The sequence below is a fragment of the Macrobrachium nipponense genome, chromosome 4 (assembly GCF_015104395.2).
Source record: "Macrobrachium nipponense isolate FS-2020 chromosome 4, ASM1510439v2, whole genome shotgun sequence".
In the NCBI taxonomy this organism is placed as follows: Eukaryota; Metazoa; Arthropoda; class Malacostraca; order Decapoda; family Palaemonidae; genus Macrobrachium; species Macrobrachium nipponense.
The window spans coordinates 71,999,648-72,024,961 of record NC_061100.1 but is presented as its reverse complement, the minus strand read 5'-3'; the positions used below and the strand labels follow the sequence as shown (position 1 = coordinate 72,024,961).

Below are 25,314 nucleotides of genomic sequence, written 5' to 3'. Positions count from 1 at the left end.
CATATTTATTCATGGCCCTTGTCTCCTGAGGGGAGGAGGGTGGGCACTCTAAGTTATATATATCTGCCAGGTAAGTATGAACAAACTTAATTGTATTATAACAATAACATTTTGTTCATGAAACTTACCTGACAGATATATATATAGCTGAATCACTACCTTCGGATGGTGGGTAGAGACAGACTAGGATTTTTTTTAGGAAATTTAAAAAAATCAATAAAAGATTATCTTATTGGTTCCTTACCTGATAGCAAAGTAGACTATGTGATTACTGTCACCAAAAGCCTGCTTATGCTTTATCAGAGTTGCCAGCCAGGTGTTGACCTGTTAGTGCTGGTGCTCTCTGGATGCTCTGTCAACGGGGGCGTGACCACAATGTGACAAGACCATCTAGTGCAAACATATGCAGTAACACAGCAACCGACCACCACCTGACCAACTAAACGCAAAAAACCCCTGATATTAACACTATGGAATGGGAGATTTTCACAGAAGATCTCACCATCAACCACAAAACACAAAAAACTAACCTAACTAAGCTAAGGGATAGGGAGAGAGCTACCTTCAGCCCCCAAAAACTGTGTCTGCCGAAATGTAAGGTCCCAAAGAACTACAGTTCTCAGTAAATCGTCCTCACATCCCGGAGGTAATGGTGAGGCGAATACGGAATTGCTCCTCAGAAGGGTGCTATCAAGGAAATCTCTTATAGACATGTTCCTTTGGAAGGCAAGAGAGGTAGCTACGGCTCTTGACCTCGTGAGCTTTCACTTTAAAGAGGTCTATATTGCAGTCTTCTGGCAAGATGAATGAGCCTCTTTAATGACGTCCCTCAAGAAGAAAGCAACAGCATTCTTCGACAACGGTAAATCCGGTCTCTTCACCGAGCACCAGAGATTACCTGAGGGACCTCTTATCTCTCTAGTCCTATTCACATAGAACTTGAGAGCCCTGACAGGGCACAGGGCTCTCTCTGGTTCTTGACCACGAGACTCGATATTCCTTGATATCGAAGCTCTTTGGCCAAGGATTAGACGGGTTCTCGTTCTTAGCCAAGAAAGAAGGGTTCAACGAGCAGACAGCGCTGTCTCCCTTGAAACCCACTAGGCTACTGAACGCTTGGATTTCACAACTCTCTCGCCGTCGCCAGAGAAGTTAGGAAAAGCGTTTTCCTCGTTAAGTACCCTTAGAGAAGCTTCATGGAGAGGCTCAAAGGGACTAAGCATCAGATGTTTCAATACCACATCTAAATTCCATGAGGGCGGTCTTGCCTGTGGAATTTTGGTAGTTTCAAAGGACCTTAAGAGATCGTGCAGATCCTTATTGTCGGAAAGGTCCATTCCTCTGTGGCGAAAAACGGCAGACAACATACTCCTATAACCTTTGATTGTAGGAACTGCCACCTTTTTGCACATTTCTTAGATGGAGAAAGAAATCTGTATCTGATTTCACAGAGGTCGTGGAAGAGGAAATTCCTTCCTTCTTGCACCATGCCCTGAAGGAAGACCACTTAGATACTGTAGACAGCTCTTGAAGAGGCTCTTCGAGCATTAGCGATTGCTCTCGCAGCTGCCTTTGAAAAAGCCTCTCGCTCTGGCCAGCTTTTCGATAGTCTGAACGCAGTCAGGGCCAGAGCGGAGAGGTTTTGGTGAAACCTTTTGAAGTGAGGCTGTCTGAGTAGATCTCTCCTCCAGGGCAACGTTCTGGGAAGTCCACAAGGAACGTCATGACCTCTGTGAACCACTCTCTTGCTGGCCACATTGGAGCAATCAGAGTCAACCTTGTCCCTTTCTGACGCTGCAGGAACTTTTCTCATTACGTCCCCCATGATCTTGAATGGGGGAAAGGCGTAAAGATCCAGGTCTGTCCAGTTCCAGAGCAACGCGTCCACTGCAATTGCCCCCGGGTCCATAACCGGGGAGCAATACAGAGGAAGTCTCTTCGTCCTCGATGTAGCGAACAGGTCTACTAGAGGACGTCCCCACAATTTCCATAACTTTTGACAGACTTCCTGGTGCAAGGTCCATTCTGTTGGCAGCAGCTGATTCCGGCGGTCTGAGAAGGTCCGCCCTGACATTCTGAAACCCCTGCCACGAATCTTGTCAGGATCTTGATGTGCCTTGCGTACTGCCCATAGATAGAACTTCCTTCGCCAGGAGAAAAAGGGATCTGGAGCGAGTCCCTCCCTGATTCTTTAGATACGCAAGGGCTGTGGTACTGTCCGAGTTGACTTGAACAACCTGCTTGACAGTCTCTCTTCGAAGAACTGCAGCGACAGGAATATCGCTGCCAGTTCCTTTACATTGATGTGCCAGGCTACCTGTTCCCCTCTCCAGGAGCCTGACACTTCTTCCCCCCCTAGTGTTGCTCCCCAACCGGAAGTGGAAGCGTCTGAGAACAACACTAGGTCGGGGCTCAGAAGATTTAAGGAGAGGCCCTCTCGCAACTTCTGAGGGTCGAGCCACCATCTTAAGTGAACTCTTACATCGTTGGAGATCCTTAGGATCGCATTTAGGTCCCCTTTCGGCTTCCATTCTTCCGCAAGGAAGAATTGAAGAGGCCTGAGGTGCAGTCTTCCAGCGAGACAAACTTTTCTAGTGAGGAAATGGTGCCCAGCAGACTCATCCACTCCCTCACCGAACAAGCTTCTCTCTCTAGGAAGGCTGCGACTTTCTCTAACCCCAGTCGCTGACGTTCCTGGGATGGAAACGCCCGAAAAGCCACTGAATCCATCTGAATCCCCAGATACACGATGGACTGTGTCGGGGGTCAGATGGGACTTTTCGGTGTTGACCAACAGACCCAGAGACTTTGCTAGGGCTAGCGTAAACTGAAGGTCCTTCAGACACTTCTGCCTCGACGACGCTCTGATCAGCCAATCGTCGAGGTAGAGGGAGATCCTGATTCCTGACGAATGGAGCCACTTCGCTACATTCCTCATAATCATCGTGAAAACCATTGGGGCCGTGCTGAGACCAAAACAAAGGGCTCTGAACTGCCAAACCCTGTTGTCCAAGACGAATCTCAGGTACTTCCTTGACAGAGGGTGGACTGGGACGTGGAAGTATGCGTCCTGCAGGTCTAGAGACACCATCCAGTCGCCAGGTCTCAATGCTCCCAGCACCGACTGAGGCGTCTCCATTCTGAACTTTATCTTTTCCACAAAAAGATTTAGCCTGCTCACATCCAGGACCGGGCGCCAACTGATGAACTGCTTTGGCACAAGGAAAATCCGTTGTAGAAGCCCGTGACTCTAGGTCCAGGACTTGTTCCACCGCTCTTTTTTCGACCATCTGGTCTAAGAGATCGAAAAGAACCCTTTCTTCTCTCCCTGATAAGATGGAGAGAGGTCTCTGGGAGTCGAAGTCAAAGGAGGAGGATGAAGAAAAGGGATCTTGTACCCCCGTTCTACTATCTGAGGGTTCCAAGGGTCCGCTCCTCTCTGCCTCCAAGACTCCGCAAAGAATTCCAGTCTGGCCCCCGACTGGTGTCTGAAGGACGAGATCTTCACTTGCTGGTTTTTGGTTTGAATGAAGCTCTTCCTCCTTGAAAACCCTCTCCTCGGGGAGCTGCTCTCGAGGGGGGTGCCCCGCGAAAGGGTTTTGACTTTCTTCGGGGGTTTGCTGAAAGTTGACGTGGAAGGAACCGCTGGACGTCTTGAAGATTGAACCAAGAGGTCCTGGGTCGCCTTCTCTTGCAAACTCTGTGCAAGATCCTTTACCATAGCCTGGGGGAAGAGATGGTCCGTAAATAAAGAGGCGCAAAGAGCAAATCCGTCTTTCTGGAGCTGGAGATACCAGACTTAGACCGTAAAAATTTGCACAGCAATGCTCTTTTCTTTAGGAAAAGCAGTTCCAAAATTCGAAACTAGCTCCTCCGAACCATCCTGACGGCCTTGTCCATACTGACAACACGCTGGACAGCTCCCCCAGACTGAGAGAATCAGGACTTCTAGACTGACGGTCCAAAACTCCCAGACACCAGTCTAAGAAATTAAAAACATTAAGGGTACGAAGAAGACCCTTCAAGTGGTGGTCAGTCTCAACTGGAGTCCAGGTCACCTTAGCCGACGCTAAGGGAAGACCTCCTCCTGGGCGTCCACTAAACTGGAGAATCCCCCCAACGCGACGAAGGGACCTTTATCCCGACATCCTCCTTGGTCTCATACCAAAACTAACCTCCTTTCCCTGCGAGTCTAGAGGGTGGATGGGCGAAAGTGGTCTTGCCCTGATCCTTCCTTCTGGACATAAAGTCGTCTTGGAGTTTCTTAAACGCCCTCTTGGTCGACAAAGACGTTTTCATTTCGACGAATTCAGGGGTCTTTACGGTCTTGGACGACGAAAGTTGTGAGGGAGGAGACCTAGGGGCTGTAGGCTGGAACTTGTCTCCGAATGCTGAACGCAACAGCCTAACAAGAACCTTGTAGTCCGAGACAGCTGAAGCTACCGGTTGTTCTTCCTCTACGGAACTCCCCGGACTACTATTGGCTCCCCCTTCCTCCCTAAGAGGAAACTGGAGAACGCCTATCAGGAGAGGGAGTAAGTCCCTTAGGCTCAATCCTGAATAAAGACTTCCGTTGGTAGGAGGTATCCCTTACAGGTACGGAAGCAGCCGTACGTTGATCTTTAGATGCACGGACATCTTCCGAAAGAGAAGCATCCTTAGAAGTCAAGTCAAAACTGTTTTAACCGAAGCTCCCCTCGAAAGGAAGAGCGAGCTTTCCTGAAAGAGCAGCGCCAAAAGCGTCCTGCTTTAGAAGAGCGAGCGTCCTGCTTTGCAGGCTCCAAAGCGTCCTGCTTCGCTCGAAAAGCGTCCTGCTTCACACGGCGAGCGTCCTGCTGAGCGTCCTCAAAAGCGTCCTGTCCATGACAGAAGCGTCCTGCTTCGCACGCCGAGCGTCCTGCCGAGCGTCCTTCAAAGCGTCTTGAAGAGAGCTCAAAGCGTCCTGTCTAGCACGCCGAGCGTCCTGCCGAGCGTCCTCAACCGCTACTTGCCGAGAGCGCAAAGCGTCCTGCTTCGAGCGCCGAGCGTCCTGACGAGCGTCCTCTCCTGAGCGAGTAAAAGATCTGCTAGGGAGAGCGAGAACGTTGACGATCCGGAGGCGGAGAGAGAGACGAGCGAGATGAGAGAGAATGAGGCCGCTTCGTCCTCTGACGGGCAGCCGAACGTCCTTCCTACGCCTAGACTCGACTGCTGCTGGGCAAGTCCTCTGAGCCATCAGCGACGTAATTCTGGTCCTGAAGGGACACAAGGATATCCTTCGTAGGTGACGAAGGAGCAAAAGAAGGGGCAGGACTGAGACTGCGAGAAGGCGAGGGGCGAGGGGACGCCTCCTTCCTTCTAGCAGGTACAGCTATCTGCCTCTCAGGTGAACACGCCTGTGCGTGGACACTAACGTCCTCATCGGTAGAACGCCTTCCTCTCTTCTGGGGAGGAAAGGCGTCATAAGCGTCCTCTGACGAAAGAGGGAGACATAGGACGTGAAGCGTCCTCAAGCGAAAAGTCCCTTTCAGCGGACGCGAGGTCTCTCGAGCGCTCCAACCCCTTGCGCGGGGAGGGACGCTTCGGAGACGAAAAGCAATCTTTAAGGATACGCGCTCGTGCGCGCTCCTTGGCAGCCTGGGATTTAGCAACAAGGCCTGCCGAAGGGACGCCAGATCGGTGGGGAGCCCCCGTAACCCTCCTGCGGCTTTCGACATACCCACTCCCTGAGTCCTGGGAGTCCGATAGAGGTCTAGGCCTAGAGGCATTATGGGGCCGATCTGACGCCCCCTCCACAACACTAGGGGCACTGACACAAACTTTCACTGGGCCGGTTTCTAGGGCCAACACTTTAGATTCGAGAGCACGAATAGACTCTAGAATCAGAGAAAGGGTGTTACCTTCTCCAGACACAGCACTGGGGCCCGAAGGCAACAACACAGGATTAGGTTGGGCAAAATCTACTGGTGTTAGAGGAGGAGAAATGTTACTATCCTTACCTTTAGTAGAGCTGCCCTTAGAGGAAGACCTCCTGACTCTATCGCGCTCTAATTTACGCCCGATATGTCTCATACATCCTCCATTTATCATCATCCAAATCCTTACATTCATTGCACCGATCATCAGCCACGCAAACATGCCCCCTGCAATCCATACAAACTGTGTGAGGATCAACTGAAGGTTTAAGAAGCCTCACCTTACATTCACTCCTCACACACACTCTGAACTTCCGAACTTGATCCAGACATACTGAATCTAGAAAGCCAATCCAAAATCAAAAAACCAATCCACTATTCCGCGTGCCAATCCAACAATCCAGAAGTCGATACCAAAAGGCAATCCAGATAATATTATGCGAGATAATGAAAAAAATCCTAGACGGAGGTACTGTAAACAGATGTTTGCAGCACCGGCGACAGAAAAAATATGTATAGAAAATGGGAATGGTTCCTGATATCCGCCGCCCAGCGGCGGGAATGGGTACTACCACCTGGCCGCCCCACTACGTGTGCCGCGAATTTTGAAATTCTGTCGGACGTCAGAAATACAGCTATATATATATCTGTCAGGTAAGTTTCATGAACAAAATGCAATTTTCGACAAATTGCCATTTGTTCCAACACGAATACAAACCCTCGGTCCTTAACAATAGGAAAGACTCACTTCTTTGGTGGAGGAATCTGAGTCTTTTGATGAACAGACTGGTGTTCGTCCATCCCTGGAATGCCTCCCTGGTCGTAAGAGCGAGGGAGGGATCCAAGCCTCTGTCCGATTGATCGGGGTGTGCACCGCAGGATCAATGGTCAGACCTCTGGGCCAAGTACTAAGAGAGAGGCAAGCGTATCTCTTCGTACCAGCAAGCAAGAACTTGTTCCTGTTTGCAAGAGGCAACATAAAGTATGGGTTTGTCTCAAGCTGGCATCCACTTCCTCCCCCTTGTTGGAGGAAGTGGTGGATATATGCTCCTATCCCTAGTGAAAGGGATAGGATGGGGCTCTGTGAGTAGCTCACCTGCATCTCGTCCTTATCCATCAGGGTGACGACCATGTCCCTCTACCCACAGTAGAGGGGAAGAAAAAGATGGGAAGAGGAGCCAGTCACACTCATTCACTCATCCATTCTTACAGTCACACCAGGACTCGGATGCTGTTCAGCCTGCGAGGGTCTGGGTTCGCTACACAACGTATTTGAGCAGCCACCAACGGGTCCCAAGGAAAAAGATCCAAGGACCTGTGGCAATATACCCCGAAGGTAGAAGGAAGTTGCATGTTGGTCTGGTTGGACCAGACCCCTGCCTTCAGTACCTGCGCCACGGAGAATTTCTTGCGGACAAAGCAGCATCTCCTTCGCATCGAAGGCGGTGAAGTCCATTAGGGAGGGGATTGTGAAGGACTCGAACCGATCGTCAGGGACTGAAGGGTTCTGAGTCTTCGCTACGAAGTTCGGTACGAAATCGAGCGTCACGGATCCCCATCCCCTGGATGCTTGACTTCGCAGGAAAAGTCATGCAGTTCCCTCAGAGGAAAAGAAGGGGAATAGTCGCATGACCTATCCCTCTTCGACTTCAGTGATGTCCATCACCCATACTGGTCTGTCCGTCTGCAACGAAGAGTCTTGCATCCTCCTATCCCCATGCAGCGAAGTTCTCGGTAGTGGATAGGACACCGACACTCCATGGTGGGTGTCGATGGTATGGGTACTATGACAAGCTATTAAGACGAAGTAATGATTGCTCTGTAACAACCGAACTAAGTCCACAGCGTTTTTAGTTCGTACTGAATCGGGAGCTCTGACAGCTGCCGACTGACTGGTTCGGTATCAGGAAGTGAGGCAAGTTGTCAAGCATCCGAGTAAGTCACGTGACCTTCGCCTTTTAAAGGGTTATGCCGAGAGACCAAACAAATAATGTATTTGTTTGTCACCAATGCCGGACGGCGAGGTGATGATTCTCTTAAGGCATATGCTCAAAAGGCGAAAGTTAATTGCCTTCTAGAGACCTAGGTCCCCGAAGGCAAGACACTCTCATAGTAGTTGAATCTCAGCTAAGGAGAAAAACAACACTATGTGCCGTTGAAGACGAAGGTAGACAATGAATGCAACCTACGTCTTCCAGCTGAATCGAGAGAAGGAATCAAGATTCTGAACCTGTGCTTACAAATGACTGAAAACGCTAACCACTATTTTCATTGCTGTCTGGTGAGAAAGTCGTAGTTGCAATGAAAGCGGGGGCGTTTCTTCAGTAATGAAAACACAGGGGGAGTACTGCCTGAAGAACTGCTTCTCATGGGCTGAACGTTTGGAAGTAGAGCTGGGCAGGTCTGGGAGTAGGCGATGTCTTTCAATACATCTGCTAATCCGGGTGAACAATGAACAATTGCACACCTCCGAATACGAGATATTTTGAGGACAAACTCAGATTCCGCAAAAATCATTCGCATTATCGCAGTGCGATGCAGCAAGAGACTATTACAGAATTCTGTTACCGTGCGGTAAACAGAAAGATGAAAGTCAAAGAGATATCTCTGTTGTAAATTCTCGCAATACTGAAGGCGATGAATTCGAGCGTCACAGCAGTAGATGGTCATTCATGTATGCGAGAATCCCCGTTAATCAGAGACTTAAGTCCGTGATTGTTGGGCAGAGATCTTCTTCTTCCTAGCTTAAACCCATTTTTATATGGGGGTCGCCATTACGAATGAGTCGTCTCCACTCGATTTCTGTCTTGTGCCTCGTTCTCATTTATACCTTTCAATTCCATATCTTCCCTTACAATCACGCCATCTCTTTTCTTGGTCTTCCCTTCTTCCTTCTACCCTGCACTTCCATTTCCATCGTATGTCTTCCAACATGACGTTCCTCCCTTCGTAACAGGTGTCCATACCATCGAAGCCTTCCTTCTGTATTTCTTCGATATTTCAGCTACCTTTGTTGATCCTCTTATATACTCATTTCTAATCCTATCTTCCCTAGTTACTCCGACATCCATCTCAACATTCTCATTTCTGCTACATCCATCTTCTTCTCCTCTGTTTTCCTCATACTTGCCGTTTCTGTTCCATATAACATTGCTGGTCTGACCACCATCCTATGGAACTTTCCTTTCAATTTCAGAGGGTGACCTTCTTGTCACAGAGTACCCCTGATGCAGACCTCCAATTATTCCATCCAGCCTGAATCGGTGGTCTCCCCCCCTTGGTCCATGCTTCCACTATACCGCCAATACGGACCCTAAGTACTTGAACTTCTGTACTTTCTTTATTTCTTCCCACCCAATCTTATGCTACTTCCACCGTCCTCAGTAATACTAGAACACAATATTATTCGGTTTGATCTGCTTATTCTATTCCTCTCTCCTCAAGTGCTGCTCACCTCTCCAACCTCCCCTCCAACTCCTCCTTCCCCTCTGAACACAACACAATGTCATCCGCGTATAATATGCACCATGGCACTGCTTCTCTAACATCCCTGGTCATTACATCCATCACGATGTTGAAGATGAATGGGCTAAGTGCTGACCCCTGGTGTAATAACCAACTCCTATCTCAAATCCATCCGTCTCACCAACACTACTCCTCACTCTAGTATACACATTCCTGTACATCTCCTGAATAATTCTGACTACTTTTCCGGCACCATCTTCTCCCTCAAACATCTCCATATTTCTTGCCATTTGGCCCACTCGGTCATAGGCCCTTTTCAAAGGTCTATGAATACCAGATGCAGGTCTCGTTGTTTTTTCTCTGAATTTCTCCATTAGCTGCCTTATGCAAAATATTCCATCCGTTGTCCCGCTTCCCTTCATAAATCCTAACTGTTCCTTCCCTATTCTAACTTCCTCTCTCACGCCTGCTGTCTATGATTCTTTCCAAAATCTTCAACGTGTGAGACATTAGTTTTATACCTCTATAATTACTGCATTCCTGGACATCACCTTTACCTTTAAATATAGGTATCAATATGCTTTCCCGCCATTCTTCTGGTATCTTTTCCTGTTCGAATATTTTTGTTTTACCATCAGATCATACAAGATGTCTACCCCTTCCTCTCCTAAGGCTTTCCAAACTTCGACTGGGATTAAGTCAGGTCCTGTTGCCTTCCCATTTCTCATTCTTTTTTAAGGCTCGTATCACTTCATCCCTAGATATCCCCATTACCATTCCCATGTTACTTGTCCATCCTCTATTACAAGTCTTTCATTTTCTTCATTAGCAGTTGTTCGAAATACTCTTTCCAATCTTTCTTCAGGATGTCTTCTTCCTTTTTTACGACAGTACCATTCCTATCTTTCATTTGCTTAATATGGGTGATGTCCTTTGTTCTTTTGATTTCTTACTTTTGACAGTTTGAGCATCTTACTTAACCCATTCCTTGGTTTCCAGTTCATTATAAACCTCTTCATATGGTCCTTGCCTTAGCTTGAGCTACCACCCTTTTTACTTCTTTGTTTCTTTCTCTTAATCTTTCTCTGTCCTCCTGCAGCTGTGACTCTTCAAATCTCTTCTTTGCCTCCCTTTTACCTTTCACCACTTCCCCCACCTCTTCTTCCCACCACCAGCTCTCTTTTTCCTCCCATACTATTCCAGATGTTTCCCCTAGTATCTCCTTTCCATGTCTTCTAATCACTGATGCATTATGCCTCCACCATTCTCCCACATCTTCAATTCCCAGATCAACCTCTCCCAGCACTCTTCTCCTGAACTCTCTCTTCTTATCATTATCCCTCCCTAACAATTTATACCACTTGATTTTCTACCCCATTCGTTTTCGTTTTCTTTTCTCTTTTCATCTTTAAATCCATACAAAGGAGCTATGTTGGGGGGCCACGTGGTCACCTGGGATAACTTTACAATTCCTAACTTCCACCAGCCTGATCTATTGTAAAGGAGGTAATCTATTTGTGTGCATCTACCGCCACTCCTGTATGTTATCAAGTGCTCCCTCTTCTTTTTGAAGAATGTGTTCACTATTGCCATATCAAAGGACACGGCAAAGTCTACATACTCTCTCCTTCTGGGTTTCTCTCCCCAATCCCATGTCCTCCATGCACACGTTCAATTACATCCTTTTCATTTCCGACATGTCCATTAAAGTCTGCCCCCACTACAGTCCTCTCCTGCTCTTCCAGTTCTTGCGTTACCTCACTCATTTCGTTCCAAAAACGGCTCTTTTCTTCCTCTGTGCAGCCCACTTGTGGAGCATAAGCGCTAATGATGTTCATTGTTTCCCCTCCATAACATATCTTCACTCTCATAATGCGGTCATTCTTTCTACTCACTTCCGTCACTGCATTCTTCATTTCCCCCGACAACACTACTCAACGCCATTCCTACCTGCTCATTTGCTCCACTATAGATTAACTTGTAGCCATCCCCCAGTTCTTAGCTTTATTACCTTCCATCGAGTTTCCTGCACACACAAAATATCCACTCTCTTTATCCTCATTAACCTCTGCCAACTCTCTTCCTCTTCCTGTCATAGACCCAATATTGAGCTGGCCTATTCTGATCACATTTAGAGCTCGCTTCTTTAGCTGCACCCGCTCATGATGCAGTAGCCCTCGCCTTGTCACAGAGTTAGGGCGATGTGTCTGTGCGTCGTTTTACGGAGTACGCCCTGCCCTATTCTCATCAATATCACGACTCATTCCATTGGTTTTGGCGTGGGTTTTTACAGTCGGATGCCCTTCCTGACACCAACCCTCCCTATTTATCCGGGCTTTGGGACCGGCACCCATTGAGGCTGGCTTGCCCCCACAGGAGGCTAGATTGATTGTTGGGCAGAGATACGGTTGGTATTCAATCAAAGCAGGGGAGAAAGACATAACCAACCGTGCATCTCGAAGCGGCAGCTGGTACTGAAATGCCTCGGGCAATTCAATACGCAGTAGCTGTCGCCGACTCATCATCCTGAGTTGCCAGGTAATCCATTCCACGAAGGAATGCGTTCGGCTAGAACCACCGAGCATAAAAAGATATGCTCGAGCAATTATATTTAGGCAAAACGAATTTCGGTAAATACAAAAGCTGAAATGGTGTTGTCGTGACAAAACCATAAGTATATAAATTGAAACTGGAAACTCCTGGGAGGTTGCAGGCAACCCCAAGTTGCAGTTAAATTAGAATACTCCTCGTCTAAGTCGCAATCCGTAGAGTAACTAGGATATGCGCCTACCCCTCGGACAATTCAACTGCTTAGCAGAATCATGTGGCGAGGTTAATATACGTAGTATATTTGTAGGATTCTGAACAACGATCTCCATCCTAAATTCTTTTCCTTCAAGAAAACAAAATAAGGATTGGAGATCGACCACCTTCGATCTCTAACAAAGAGACTGAAGGAGAAGTCTTCCCGAAGGAAAGCTTCAATGGTGAACAGAATACCGAAGATGATAGTTTAAGCCAAACTGGATGTTCCCGTCCGTTCTCTCTATTCAAGGGTTGGGCGCCTACTGTGAGATATCTTCCTTCGGCGGCAGTCTTCCTTCCAACGCTAAGAATTCCAGGAATTTGAGCATTCAGCGAGATCCCCGATTATCGTGGTAACAATGATCGGGAATACAGTGGACCCCCAGTATTCGCATTCTCCGGATTCGCGGACTCACACATTCGCGGATTTCTCTCGAAGCTTCTAGGCCATGGTTTTGAGGGATTTTCGTTCTTCGCTAAGAAAAGTGGTTTAAAGGAGCAAACCGCTGAATCCTTTCTAAAACCAACTTTACCTTCCAAGGCTTGTAGCTCGCTAACTCTCTTAGCTGTTGCTAAAGCGAAGAGAAATAAGGACTTTCTAGTTAAGTCTCTAAATGAGGCTGTATGAGAAGGTACAAACTTTTCTGACATGAGGAACTTAAGGACCACATCCAAGTTCCAGCTAGGTCTCCTAATCTTCTGGTCTTTCGTGGTTTCAAAAGACCTTATTAACCCTTAAACGCCGACTGGACGTATTTTACGTCGACATTTTTTGCTCTCGGTGCCGACTGGACGTATTTTACGTCGACATAGCAAAAAGTTTTTTTAAAAATTCGCGAAAAATACTTTTAGGAAAAAACTTTTACCAGCCAAACTATTGAATCACGCGCCTTGGGGGATGCTGGGAGTTCACGGATCAAGGTGTTGTTTTGTTTACAATCGTTACGCAGGCGCGCAAGCGCGAATTTCTTTCTTGCCGCACTAAAAAGTATCTGTGACACATCTCGGAAATTATTTCGTCACATTGACATAATTTTTGTACCATTTTAAATTAGCCGTTACATGGAGTATTATATATGAAAATGTGTGCATTTTTATGAAGAATACAACAAAAAACAATACTCATGATTGTAGCCTTTTATCAGTTTTGAGATATTTTTTATATAAATAACGATAAGTGCCAAAAATTTCAACCTCTGGTCCAACTTGACTCTATCGAAAATGGTCGAAAAAAACGCAATTGTAAGCTAAAACTCTAATTTTATTTTAGTAATATTCAATCCTTTAACTTAATTTTGCAACTAATTGGAAGTCTCTAGCACAATATTTCGATTTATGGTGAATTTATGAAAAAACTTTTCCTTACGTCCGCGCGGTAACTCTTCCGAAAAAATCATACATGCGATTGTGGTAATGTTTGCACCATTTTTAAATTAGCCGTTACATAAAGTTTTTATATATGAAAATGTGAGCAATTTCATGCACAATACACTAAAAACAACCCATGGTTGTAGCTTTTATCAATTTTGAAATATTTTCATATTAAAAATGATAAGTGACAAATTTTCAACCTTCGGTCAACTTTGACTCTACGAAAGGGTCAAAAAACGCAATTGTAAGCTAAAACCGCTTATATTCTAGTAATATTCAAGCATTTACCTTCAGTTTGCAACAAATTGGAAGTCTCTAGCACAATATTTCGATTTATGGTGAATTTATGAAAAAAATAACATTTTCTTTACGTCCGCGCGGTAACTCTTCCGAAAAAATGTTTGCACCATTTTAAATGTGGTAATGTTTGCACCATTTTAAATTAGCCGTTACATAATGTTTTTATATGTGAAAAATGTGCGCAACTTTTTTTCATGTAGAATACAACAAAAAATAATGAAGGTTGTAGCTTTTCTCATTTTTGAAAATTTGCATATAAATCACGATAAATAGAAAAAAAAACCACTTTCGGGTCAACTTTGACTCTACCGAAATGGTGTTCGAAAAACGCAATTGTAAGATAAAAACTCTTACAGTCTAGTAATATTCAGTCATTTATCTTCATCTTGAAACAAATTCAAAGTCTCTAGCACAATATTTAGATTTATGGTGAATTTAAAAAAAAATCTTTCCTTCCTCCGCGCGCGGATTCTCCGCCACAAATCTCCGAAATGCGTACGTTCCATTCTCGGAATATTTGCTCCGTTTCACATTAGGCATTTCATAGAGTTTTATATATGAAAATGTGCGCAATTTCATGTAGAATAAAACTAAAAATATTTGAAGGCTGTAGCTTTTCTTATTTCCGAAATAATTGCATATAAAAAAATATATATATAAAAAAATAGACATTCTGTCAACTTTACCTAGTCAGATATGGTCGAAAACTGCATTTGTAAGCTAATATTCTTACAGTATAGTAATATTCAATTATTTGTCTTCATTTGAAAGAAATTGGAAGTCTCTAGGACAATATTTAGATTTATGGTGAATTTTTGAAAAAAATATTTGTTTACATCCGTGCGTTACGAATTCATGCATTATTTTTGTGATAATATTTTCTCTTTGTTGCTTTTATTGTTTTACAATGTGTTATATACCAAAATGATCGCAATTTAGTGTACATTACAACGAAAAAAAGAAGTAACTCGTTATCTTTAACCGTTTCGCGCACAGCGCGATTTGAATACAATTATATATAAAATTTTGTTTCTGCGCTATCATATATCGCATTATTCATATATGATAATGATAATGTTTTACATTTCTGATGGTTGCATACTAAACTTCAGCCAATGAAAAAAAAAGGAGCAAAAAATGAACTCTTAATCTTGAAAACTAAGCGTGCTGTGATTTTTTGAAAAAAATATTTTTTCCGCTTCCGCACTCACTCTGAAACACCTCCGGCACACGGGAGACATATTTTTTTTTACCGCTTCGGCGTTTAAGGGTTAAGTCATGAAGATCTTTATTGTTTGTTAGATCTAGACCTCTATGTCTAAAAACCGAGGCCAACATACTTCTGTAACCTTTCAATGTTGATACTGCCAGGTTTCAACTCTTCCTCAAATAGAGAAGAAAATCAGCGATATTAGCTACAGAGGTACTGGAAGAGGATATTTTCTTACTCTTACAACTCCCACTTCGACTGATACACTTTAGAGGTGGAAACTCTTCTGGCTCTTGCAATAGCCTTCGCAACTTAGCGCAAAAAACCCCTTGCTCTGACGAGTCCTTCGATAGTCTGAAGGCAGTCAGACTTAGAGCGGGGAGGTTCTTGTGAAATCTGTCGAAGTGAGGCTGTTTGAGAAGATCGCTCCTTAGTGGAAGTGATCTTGGAAAATCCACTATCCACTCCAGTACCTCTGTGAACCAATCTAGAGCTGGCCAGAAGGGAGCGATTAGGGTCATTTTTGTTCCCTCTGAGCAGGCGAACTTCCTTAACACTTACCCTACTATCTTGAAAGGAGGGAAGGCGTACGTATCTAAACCTGCCCAATCTAGCAGAAAGCTGTCTACGGCTACCACTTGCGGATCCGAGATCGGGGAGCAATAATTTTCCAACCTGTAGTTCTTGTTGGTCGCGAACAGGTCTATATTGGGTCTTCCCCACAGATGCCAAAGTTGTTGGCAAACTTGAAGATTGAGTGTCCATTCCATGGGTAGGACTTGGTCTTTTCTGCTTAACAGATCCGCACGGACATTTCTCTCTCCCCTGCAAACAAACCTTGTGGAGAAGAGATTTTTCCTTTCCTGAGCCCAAATCAGCAGATCCTTTGCTGACTCGTACAGGGAGAAGGAATGCGTCCCCCGTTTCTTTATATATGCAAGGGCTGTTGTATTGTCCGAGTGAATTTGAACCACCAGACCTGAGACCATGTTCCTCGAAATGAACTAGCGCCAGATGAATGGCTGTTAGTTCTTTATTCTTGTTTATGTGCCAGGACACTTCGTTCTTCTCCTTCCCAAGTGCCTGACTTCTTTCGAACCTAATGTTGCTCCCCATCCCGAAATCTGAGGCGTCTGCAAATAACGCTAGGCGAGGGTTCTTTTAAGTAAGAAGGGAGATCCCCTTGCTTAGTTTTGTCGATCTAACCACCAGAGGAGATTCTCCTTGATTCTCTTCGAGATTGGAAAGGTTTCTCCCAGTTCTTGAGACTTCCAATCCCATTTCTCCTTCAGGTAAAATTGAAGGGGTCTGAGGTGTAGTCTTCCTAAGGAAATGAATGGTTCCATCGAGGAGAGGGTCCCCAGCAGACTCATCCATTCCCTCGCGGAACAATGTTCTTTCCTTAAGAAGACTGCCACCTTTTCCAAGCAGCGTTCTCTCCTTTCCTACGAAGGATACACTAGAAAATCCGAGAATCCATCTGAATCCCCAGATAGACAATGCTTTGCTGGGGAGTTAGCATGGATTTCTCGAGATTGACTAAAAGTCCCAGGGACTTTGTCAAGTTCAGAGTTAAGTAAAGGTCCTCCAGACATTGTTTCTCCGATTGGGCTCTTATTAGCCAATCGTTCTAAATATAGTGAGATCCTGATCCCTTCCAGATGTAGCCAATAAGCCACGTTCTTCATGATGTCTGTGAAGACTTGAGGGGCAGTCAAAAGTCTGAAACACATCGCTCGGAACTGAAATACTTTCCCTTGAAACATAAATCTCAGGTATTTCCGCGATGCCGTATGAATTGGCACATGGAAATACGCATCCTGAAGGTCCAGGGACACCATTCAGTCCCTGGACGAAGAGCAGACAGAACAGAGGAAGACGTCTCCATCGCAAATTTCTTCTTCATAACAAAGAAATTCAGGGCACTGACGTCTAGCACCTGTCTCCATCCCCCCGATGCTTTTGGTACCAGGAACAACAGATTGTAAAATCCTGGAGACTGGAGATCTTGTACCAGTTCTATCGCTTCTTTCGATATCATCTGTTCCACTGCCTAAAGAATCGTTAGCCTTCGGACCGGATCTGAGTATCTTGCACTCAACTCCCTTGGAGTTGTAGTCAAGGGAGGATTTTCCCTGAAGGGGGATCAAATATCCTTTGAGGATTGAGAGGGGGGGGGGGGGGGGGGGGGGGGGGGACCAAGAATCCGCTCCCTTCTGCGCCCAGACTTTTGCAAAATGGAGTAGTCTGGCGCCTACTTTTGGGTCTGGAGGACTCTCTGTTCATCTTGATTTCCCGAAGGACCTTCTAGATGGCTACTCCTCCGTTCTGGTTTGCGACCTCTAAGAGGGGTTCTAGAAGTGGAGGCACCTCGAAAGGGCTGCACAAAAGAGGGTCTCTCTCTCCTTTCAATAGGAACGGCGGGTCTAAACTTCTTAGCAGAATGCGTGAGGAGATCTTGAGTTGCCTTTTCTGTTAAGGATTTTGCTACCTCCTTACCGTCTCCTTCTAGAAGAGATGCGAGGAAAGAGGATGCGAACAGAAGAGAGGATCTCTGTAGAGGCGATACGGCTCTTGCTAGAAAAGAACTAAAGACTGATCTCTTCTTTAACCCTTAAACGCCGAAGCGGTAAAAATCAAAAACTCCCCCGAATTCCGGAGCCGGTTTTGAGTGAGCGCGGAAGCGGAAAAAATAATTTTTTCAAAAAATCACAGCGCGCTTAGTTTTGAAGATTAAGAGTTCATTTTTGGCTCCTTTTTTTGTCATTGCCTGAAGTTTAGTATGCAATCATCAGAAATGAAAAATAATATCATTATCATATGTAAATAATGCGATATAGGTAGTGAAAAAAAAATTCATACATAATTGTATTAAATCACGCTGTGCAAAAAACGGTAAAAGCTAAAGAGTTTATATTTTTTTCGTTGTACTGTACACTAAATTGTAATCATTTTGATATATAATACATTGTAAAACAATAAAAGCAACACCGGAAAAATATTATCACAAAATGATGTATGAATTCGTAACGTGCGGACGTAAAAAAATATATTTTTTTTAAATTCACCGTAAATCTCAATATTTGTTCTAGAGACTTCCAATTTGTTTCAAAAGAATACAAATGATTGAATATTATGATACTGTAAGAGTTTTAGCTTATAATTGCGTTTTTTTTCGACCATTTCGGTAGAGTCAAAGTTGATCCCGAACGGGTGGTTTTTTTCTATTTATCGTGATTATATGCAAATATTTCGAAAATGAGAAAAGCTACAACCTTCGAATTTTTCCTTTTATTTACATTAAATTGCGCACATTTTCATATATAAAACTCTATGAAATGCCTAATATGAAACGGAGCAAATTTTCCGAGAAATTCGATGTACGCAATTCGGAGATTTATGGCAGAGGAATACGCGCGCGGAGGGAAGGAAAGTTTTTTTCATAAATTCACCATAAATCAAAATATTGTGCTAGAGACTTCCAATTTGTTGCAAAATGAAGGTAAATGATTGAATATTACTAAAATATAAGAGTTTTAGCTTACAATTGCGTTTTTCGACCATTTCGGTAGAGTCAAAGTTGATCCGAACGTGGTTTTTTTTCTATTATCGTGATTTATATGCAAATATTTCGAAAATGAGAAAAGCTACAAACTTCAATTATTTTTCGTTGTATTCTACATGAAATTGCGCACATTTTCATATATAAAACTTTATGTAACGGCTAATTTAAAATGGTGCAAACATTACCACAATCGCACATATGATTTTTTCGGAAGTTACCGCGCGGACGTAAGGAAAATGTTATTTTTTCATAAATTCACCATAAATCGAAAATATTTTGTGCTAGAGACTTCCAATTTGTTACAAAATGAAGGTAAATGATTGAATATTACTAAAATATAAGAGTTCTAGCTTACAATTGCGTTTTCAAACCATTTCGGGTAGAGTCAAAAATTGACCGAAGGTTGAAAATTTGTCACTTATCATTTTTTATATGAAAATATGATAATTGTATGTTACAATAAAGTTTCATACATACTTACCTGGCAGATATATACATAGCTAAGACTCCGTCATCCCCCGACGAGAAATTCAAATTTCGCGCCACTCGCTACAGGTAGGTCAGGTGATCTACCGGCCTGCCGGCTGGGCGGCAGGACTAGGAAACCATCCCTGTTTTCTATCATATTTTCTCTTCTTCCACCTGTCTCCTGCGGGGAGGCTGGGTGGGCCTTTAATTGTATATATCTGCCAGGTAAGTATGTATGAAACTTTATTGTAAACATAACAATATCATTTTCATACAATCAACTTACCTGTCAGATATATACATAGCTGATTGGCACCCTTCGGTGGAGGGTAAGAGACAGCTTCTATATGGAATAGACAGGTAAACAACATATGTTGTAGGTATAAATAAAACCTTGGTTCCTACCTGATAGGTGGTAGACTTCGTGGGTGTTTGCCCAGTAGTCTGCATCACCTCAAGAAACTTTAGCGAGATATATGATCTATGGCCAAGAGTTCTTGTGGTGGTCTGCCGATGGGGTCTTATCCGCTTACTCGGCAGAGCCTAAAAGGACTTTGTCAATGGGTGCTGATCCACTTATATGACAATACACCTTATGAAGGAGCACACAACCAATCCCGACACTGATCCCTAACCATATGTTAGAACTAAGGATTGTTCCGAGTTATCCCCGAACTCGTCACAACAACCGTAACTCAAAACCACTAAGCACACACACAATTTTCAAAAAAAAAATTATACTCATCTAATTGGATATGACAAGATTCTCTTACTGAACAACATAGACGGCCGCCCGTGCTAAACCAAGTCCTCCATTGTTCGAAGAGACTCCAGACCATATCCAAAAAAGAAGAAAAGTATATACATTTAAGGATTGGTGTCGGCTCCCGTACCCAGAATCGTATCCGCCGATACGAAAGGACCTAGAGAAAAACACTTCTCATATGTCACACGAACGTCTTTCAAGTAATGAGATGCAAATACTGAGTTGCATCTCCCAAAATGTCGTATCTATGATGTTTTTAAGCGACATATTCTTATGAAACGAGAGAGACGTCGCTACAGCTCTCACTTCATGAGCTTTTACTCTCAACAGTTGTAACTGTTCGTCAGGACAGACCTTATGAGCGTCTGTAATGACGTTTCTTACAAAGATGCCAGCGCATTCTTGGACATCAGTCTGTGGGGTCTTTTACGCGCACCACAGACCTTGTCTAGAGCCTCCCATCTGATGCTTTCTCTGAAGGTAGAACTTCAGAGCTCTAACAGGGCATAGAGACCTCTCTGCTTCTCTGCCTACGAGACTCGACATGCCTTTGACTTCGAATGACTTAGGCCAGGGATTCGTGGGATTCTCGTTTTCGCTAAAACAGGGTCTTAAACGAGCAAATAGCTGAGTCTCCCTTGAATCCTACTTTATCCTGCAGAGCATGTAATCACTAAATTCTCTTTGCCGTAGCTAAAGATAATAGGAATAGGCATTTTCTGGTTATGTCTCTAAACGATGCCAGATGAGGAGGTTCGAATCTTTCTGATGACAGAAACTTGAGGACTACGTCCAGGTTCCAGTTCGGAGGTACTGGTTCCTTAGACTTTGAAGTCTCAAAAGACCTTATGATATCGTGGAGATCTTTATTATCTGCCAGATCCAATCCTCTATTCCTGAATACAGCCGAGAGCATACTTCTGTATCCCTTTATTGTGGATACGGCTAGATGAGATTTTTCTCTCAGGAATAGCAGGAAATCAGCAATTTCCGCTATAGAGGTAGTGGAGGAGGACAACTTCTTGGATCTACACCACCTTCTAAATACCTCCCACTTCGATTGGTATACTTTCATAGTGGAGGTTCTGCGTGCTCTCGCGATCGCGCTTTTGCCACTTCGCGAGGAAAAAGCCTCTCGCTCTGACAAGTCTTTCGATAGTCGAAAGGCAGTCAGAGCGAGCGCGGGGAGGTTTTGATGGTACCTCTTGAAGTGTGGTTGTCGAGAAGATCCGTCCTCTTTGGTAGGGATCTTGGAAAGTCTACGATCCACTCTACCACCTCCGTGAACCAATCCTGGGCGGCCAAAAGGGGGCTATTAACGTCATCCTCGTCTCCTTTGACGCCACAAACTTTTTCATTACTAATCCAGGATTTTGAATGGGGGAAAAGCATATACGTCTACTCGAGACCAATTTAGCAGGAAGGCGTCTACCATAAGTGCTCTTGGAATCTTCCACGACCTTTGAGCAAAAGACTGGCAGCCTTTTGGGAAATGAATGTTGCGAAGAGATCCACATGAGGAGTCCCCACAGAGACCAGAGATCGAGACACACTTCCTCGTGTAGGGTCCACTCTGTATGAAGGACCTGGTTCCTCCTGCTGAGTCTGTCCGCCCTCACATTCTTTACTCCCTGTACGAACCTTGTCAGCAGGGAGATGTTCCTGTTGGGCGTCCAAAGCAAAAGGATCTCTGTCAGATCGTTTAAAGGAACGAGGAGTGAGTCCCCCCCTGTTTGTTTAATGTAGGCAAGTGCGGTGGTGTTGTCCCACGTTTACTTGCACTACTTTGTTCGACACCAGAGTTCTAGACTCTTCAAAGCCAGATGCACGGCGGAAGAAGCTCTTTGCAGTTATGTGTCAAGTCACCTGTGTTGGTTCCCAGGTGCCTGACACCTCTTCTGAGCCTAATGTCGCTCCCCAACCTTTCTCCGATGCGTCGGAGTACAACATAGGTCTGGGTTCTGTGTTTTTAGAGAGATCCCTTTGTTCTCTTGCAGAGGGGGCAACCACCACTCCAGGTGCGATTTTATCTCCATGGAATGGGAAAAACGTCCGAAAGCTGTCCAGTTTTCAGCTCCAAGACTTCTTGAGGAAGAATTTGAAGCGGACGTAAATGCAGTCTCTAGTGGGAAGAACTGTTCTAGCGAGGAAAGGGTCCCTAGAAGGCTCAACCATTCCCTCGCCGACGTATGTTCCTTCCCTAAGAAGAGAGAGGACTATCCGCAAACCTTTTGCGATTCTCTCTTGCGAAGGAAATACTCGAAAAACCCGAGAATCCATCGAATCCCACAGATAGACTAGGTCCTGTCTGGGGATCAGCTGAGACTTCTCGAGGTTCACGAGCAATCCCAACGCTTTGATCAAATCTAGCGTTAACTTTAGGTCCTCCAAGCACTGTCTCTCGATCTGGCCCTGATGAGCATCGTCCAGATACAGAGAGATATTTACTCCTTTGAGGTGAAGAAACCTCGCCACATTCTTCATCAGGTTTGTGAAGACCTGAGGAGCTGTGGACAGGCCGAAACACAAGGCTCTGAACTGAAAAGATCCTTCCACCCCGTCATGAAACGAGGTACTCTTCGATGAAGGGTGGATCGGGACGTGAAAGTAGGCGTCCTGGAGATCTAGAGACACCATCCAATCTCCTTGTCGTAATGACGCTAGGACTGAAGCAGAAGTCTCCATGGAGAACTTCTCCTTCTGAACAAATTTGTTCAGAGAGCTGACGTCCAGTATGGTCTCCAGCCTCCCGAGGCTTTCGCAACCAGAAAAAGGCGATTGTAAAACCCCGGGGAGTTTTGATCCAGTACTAGTTCTATCGCTCTCTTGTCCCACATTTGTTCCCACCATCGATCGAAGAGTATCCCTCAGCACAGGATCCTTGTACTTGGCTGATAGTTCCCTTGGTATTGACGTTAGGGGAGGAGTGTTCAGGAAAGGGATACGATATCCCTTCCTTATGATAGCCAAAGAAGACGCGTCTGCGATATCAGTGTCCAGGCTTCCACAAATCCCAGGAGCCTGGCACCTACTGGTGCTTGGAGGAGAGAATCTTCATATCCCTTTTTAAAGGACGAAAGGCAGACCTACCTCTCTTCTCCGGAGCCTTCCTTCTTGCGGGAGGTCTGGAGGTCGGACCACCTCGAAAGGGCTGAACAGAAGTACTAGATCCTTTCTTGTCCGATGCAGAAACAGGTTTCTTCTTTCTTATGACTGCGTCAGAAGATCCATGAGTGCCGCCTTTCAGTTAAAGAATGCGCAATGTCCTTCACTAACTGAGAAGGGAACAAAAAGTCAGATAGAGGCGAATACAGTAGAGCTGCCTCTGAGCGTGTGAGACTGCCTTGGTTAAGAAGGCGGCCATATACAGTCCTTTTCTTTAGAAGACCTGCTCCAAATAATGAGGAGATTTCAAAAGATCCATCCTGTACCGCTTTGTCAATACAAGGACAATATGCATAACAGGGCTTCAGTTCGATTCCTTCCGAATCATGGGCTTTCTTGGACATCACCCCAAGGGACCAATCTAAGAAGTTGAAGACTTCCAATACATGAAAGAGTCCCTTGAGGAGATGGTCCAGTTCAGAAATCCCCACGTAATTCGTGCCGAATTGAGACCTTGTCTACGTGAAGCGTCAACTAAGGTCGAAAAATCTGCTTCTGATGTAGAAGGGAGAGCAAATACCATATTCTCTCCCGTCTGATACCAAATGCCTCTTTTCTTCCCAGCTAATCTTGCTGGAGGCATGCAGAAGACTGTTCTCACTAAGTCTTTCTTAGACTTCATCCATGAGTCTAAGGATTGTAAGGCCTCTTCATCGAAATGGTGGGCTTCATTTTGAGAAAAAGACGAAGGCTCTTCGTCTTAGCACTGGAAAAGAGAGCGCGCGGGGAAGGAGGAGCGGCAGGAGTCAACTCGTCTCCATACTCCCTCAAGAAGCAAGGTAGTCAAAACCTTATAGTTCGACAGTCCTTCTCTTCCCTGATATTCATCATCATCCGAGTTTCTTCCAACTCGGGATCTACATGAGTCTCCGCTCTCCTTTCCGTACGTTCCTCTTCTGGAGGAGACAAACTCCTAATAGGAGAGGGGCTAAGGGAATGAAAATCTTTCCTCTTTCCCGCCTTAATAGTCTTGGAAGGCGCCACAAGCTCAGGCTTCTCTTGAAATTAGAAGACGCTTCCCGCTTGTATGACGCTTCCCGTTCGCCAAGCGTCCTGGCTGCCGTCTCTCGCTCCTGTCTGCTGACGTCTTGATGACGCTTCGCGCCTGGAAGACGCTCCGCTCTCCAAAGGCGTCCTACTTGGCGTCACAATATTGTCGGAGCGTCACGTCTATGATCCAAATTTCAATGACGCTTCAACGTCTAAAAGACGTCTTACGTTCTCTCTGGCGTTACGAAACTTTCGTAAGCCACCGTTCTCGTTCTCGAACTCGAAGCTTCTGTAAGACGTTTAGCAGCTTCACGTCTGCATGACGCTTCTCGTTGAGCAGGTGAGAGAGGACGAGACTTCTTAATTGGAAGCGTCACGTCCTTCCGACGAGGCGCTAAAACTCCACTAGAGAGGACAGTTGCTCTTGAACTGCCATAATTATCCTCCTTGACGCTTCTCCCACGTCCACTGCATGACGCCTTTCGTCATCACTCGGGGGAGAAGAAGGAAAGGGTACTTCTGCGTACACGTCAGGTGACGCTGACGCCACCTTCGCTTTCTTAATAGAAGAAGAGCGTCATCTGAGAAGCGCTCTGGGCTAGAATCTATTCAGGTTCTTTCATATGACGCTTCAGCGGTCTCGACAAGTTCGACTCCTTCCACCCTCGTTTAGGTGAGGGAGAGGGAGAGGACGAGAAACACACACGAAGGACGCTTTTCCTATAGCGCCCATTGAGCCGCCTGCCACGAAGCAGAGCTAGCTGAAGGGACGTCTGACCGTTGGGGATTCCCCACGACCTCCTTAAGGCTTTCGACTTTCCTTCTCCTCTGGGCATGGGAGCTTGGAAGAGGTCTAGCCTGGGAGCGTCGCAGGGACGATCAAACGCCCCCTCCACAACACTGGGAGAACTCACTTCACTGTAATGTTCACTTTCACTAGCCTTACCTTGTAAGTCCGCCATTTTGGACTCATGTCTCGAATAGTAGCTTTCAGATCGGCGATTTCCGAGGCCGATTCCGAAAGTAAACCTTGTGAATTAGACACATAGGGAGAATCTAAAATCATTAGGATTAGAAAAAGTATCAATAAAAAAGGCTCAATAGGCCTTGAACTCACAACCTTTCAGACGTCTAACCCTATCCCTCTCTAACTTCTTCAATAAGAAGTTAAAGTCTTCCATTCTTCTGCATTTAAATCCCTCCCTCGCATTCATGACAAGTATTAGTAGCAGAACACTGAAAACCCCCTACATTTACGACATACAGTGTGAGGATCACCGAAGCTTTCGGTATCCCTCACCCTGCAGCCTACATT

At 45.2% G+C, this 25,314-nt stretch overlaps 1 protein-coding gene across 1 annotated transcript in view; it reads left to right on the top strand.

The window, feature by feature from the left end:
- Positions 1 to 25,314, top strand: part of LOC135210947 (exosome complex component RRP4-like) — a 602,376-nt gene that overhangs the window by 347,993 nt on the left and 229,069 nt on the right.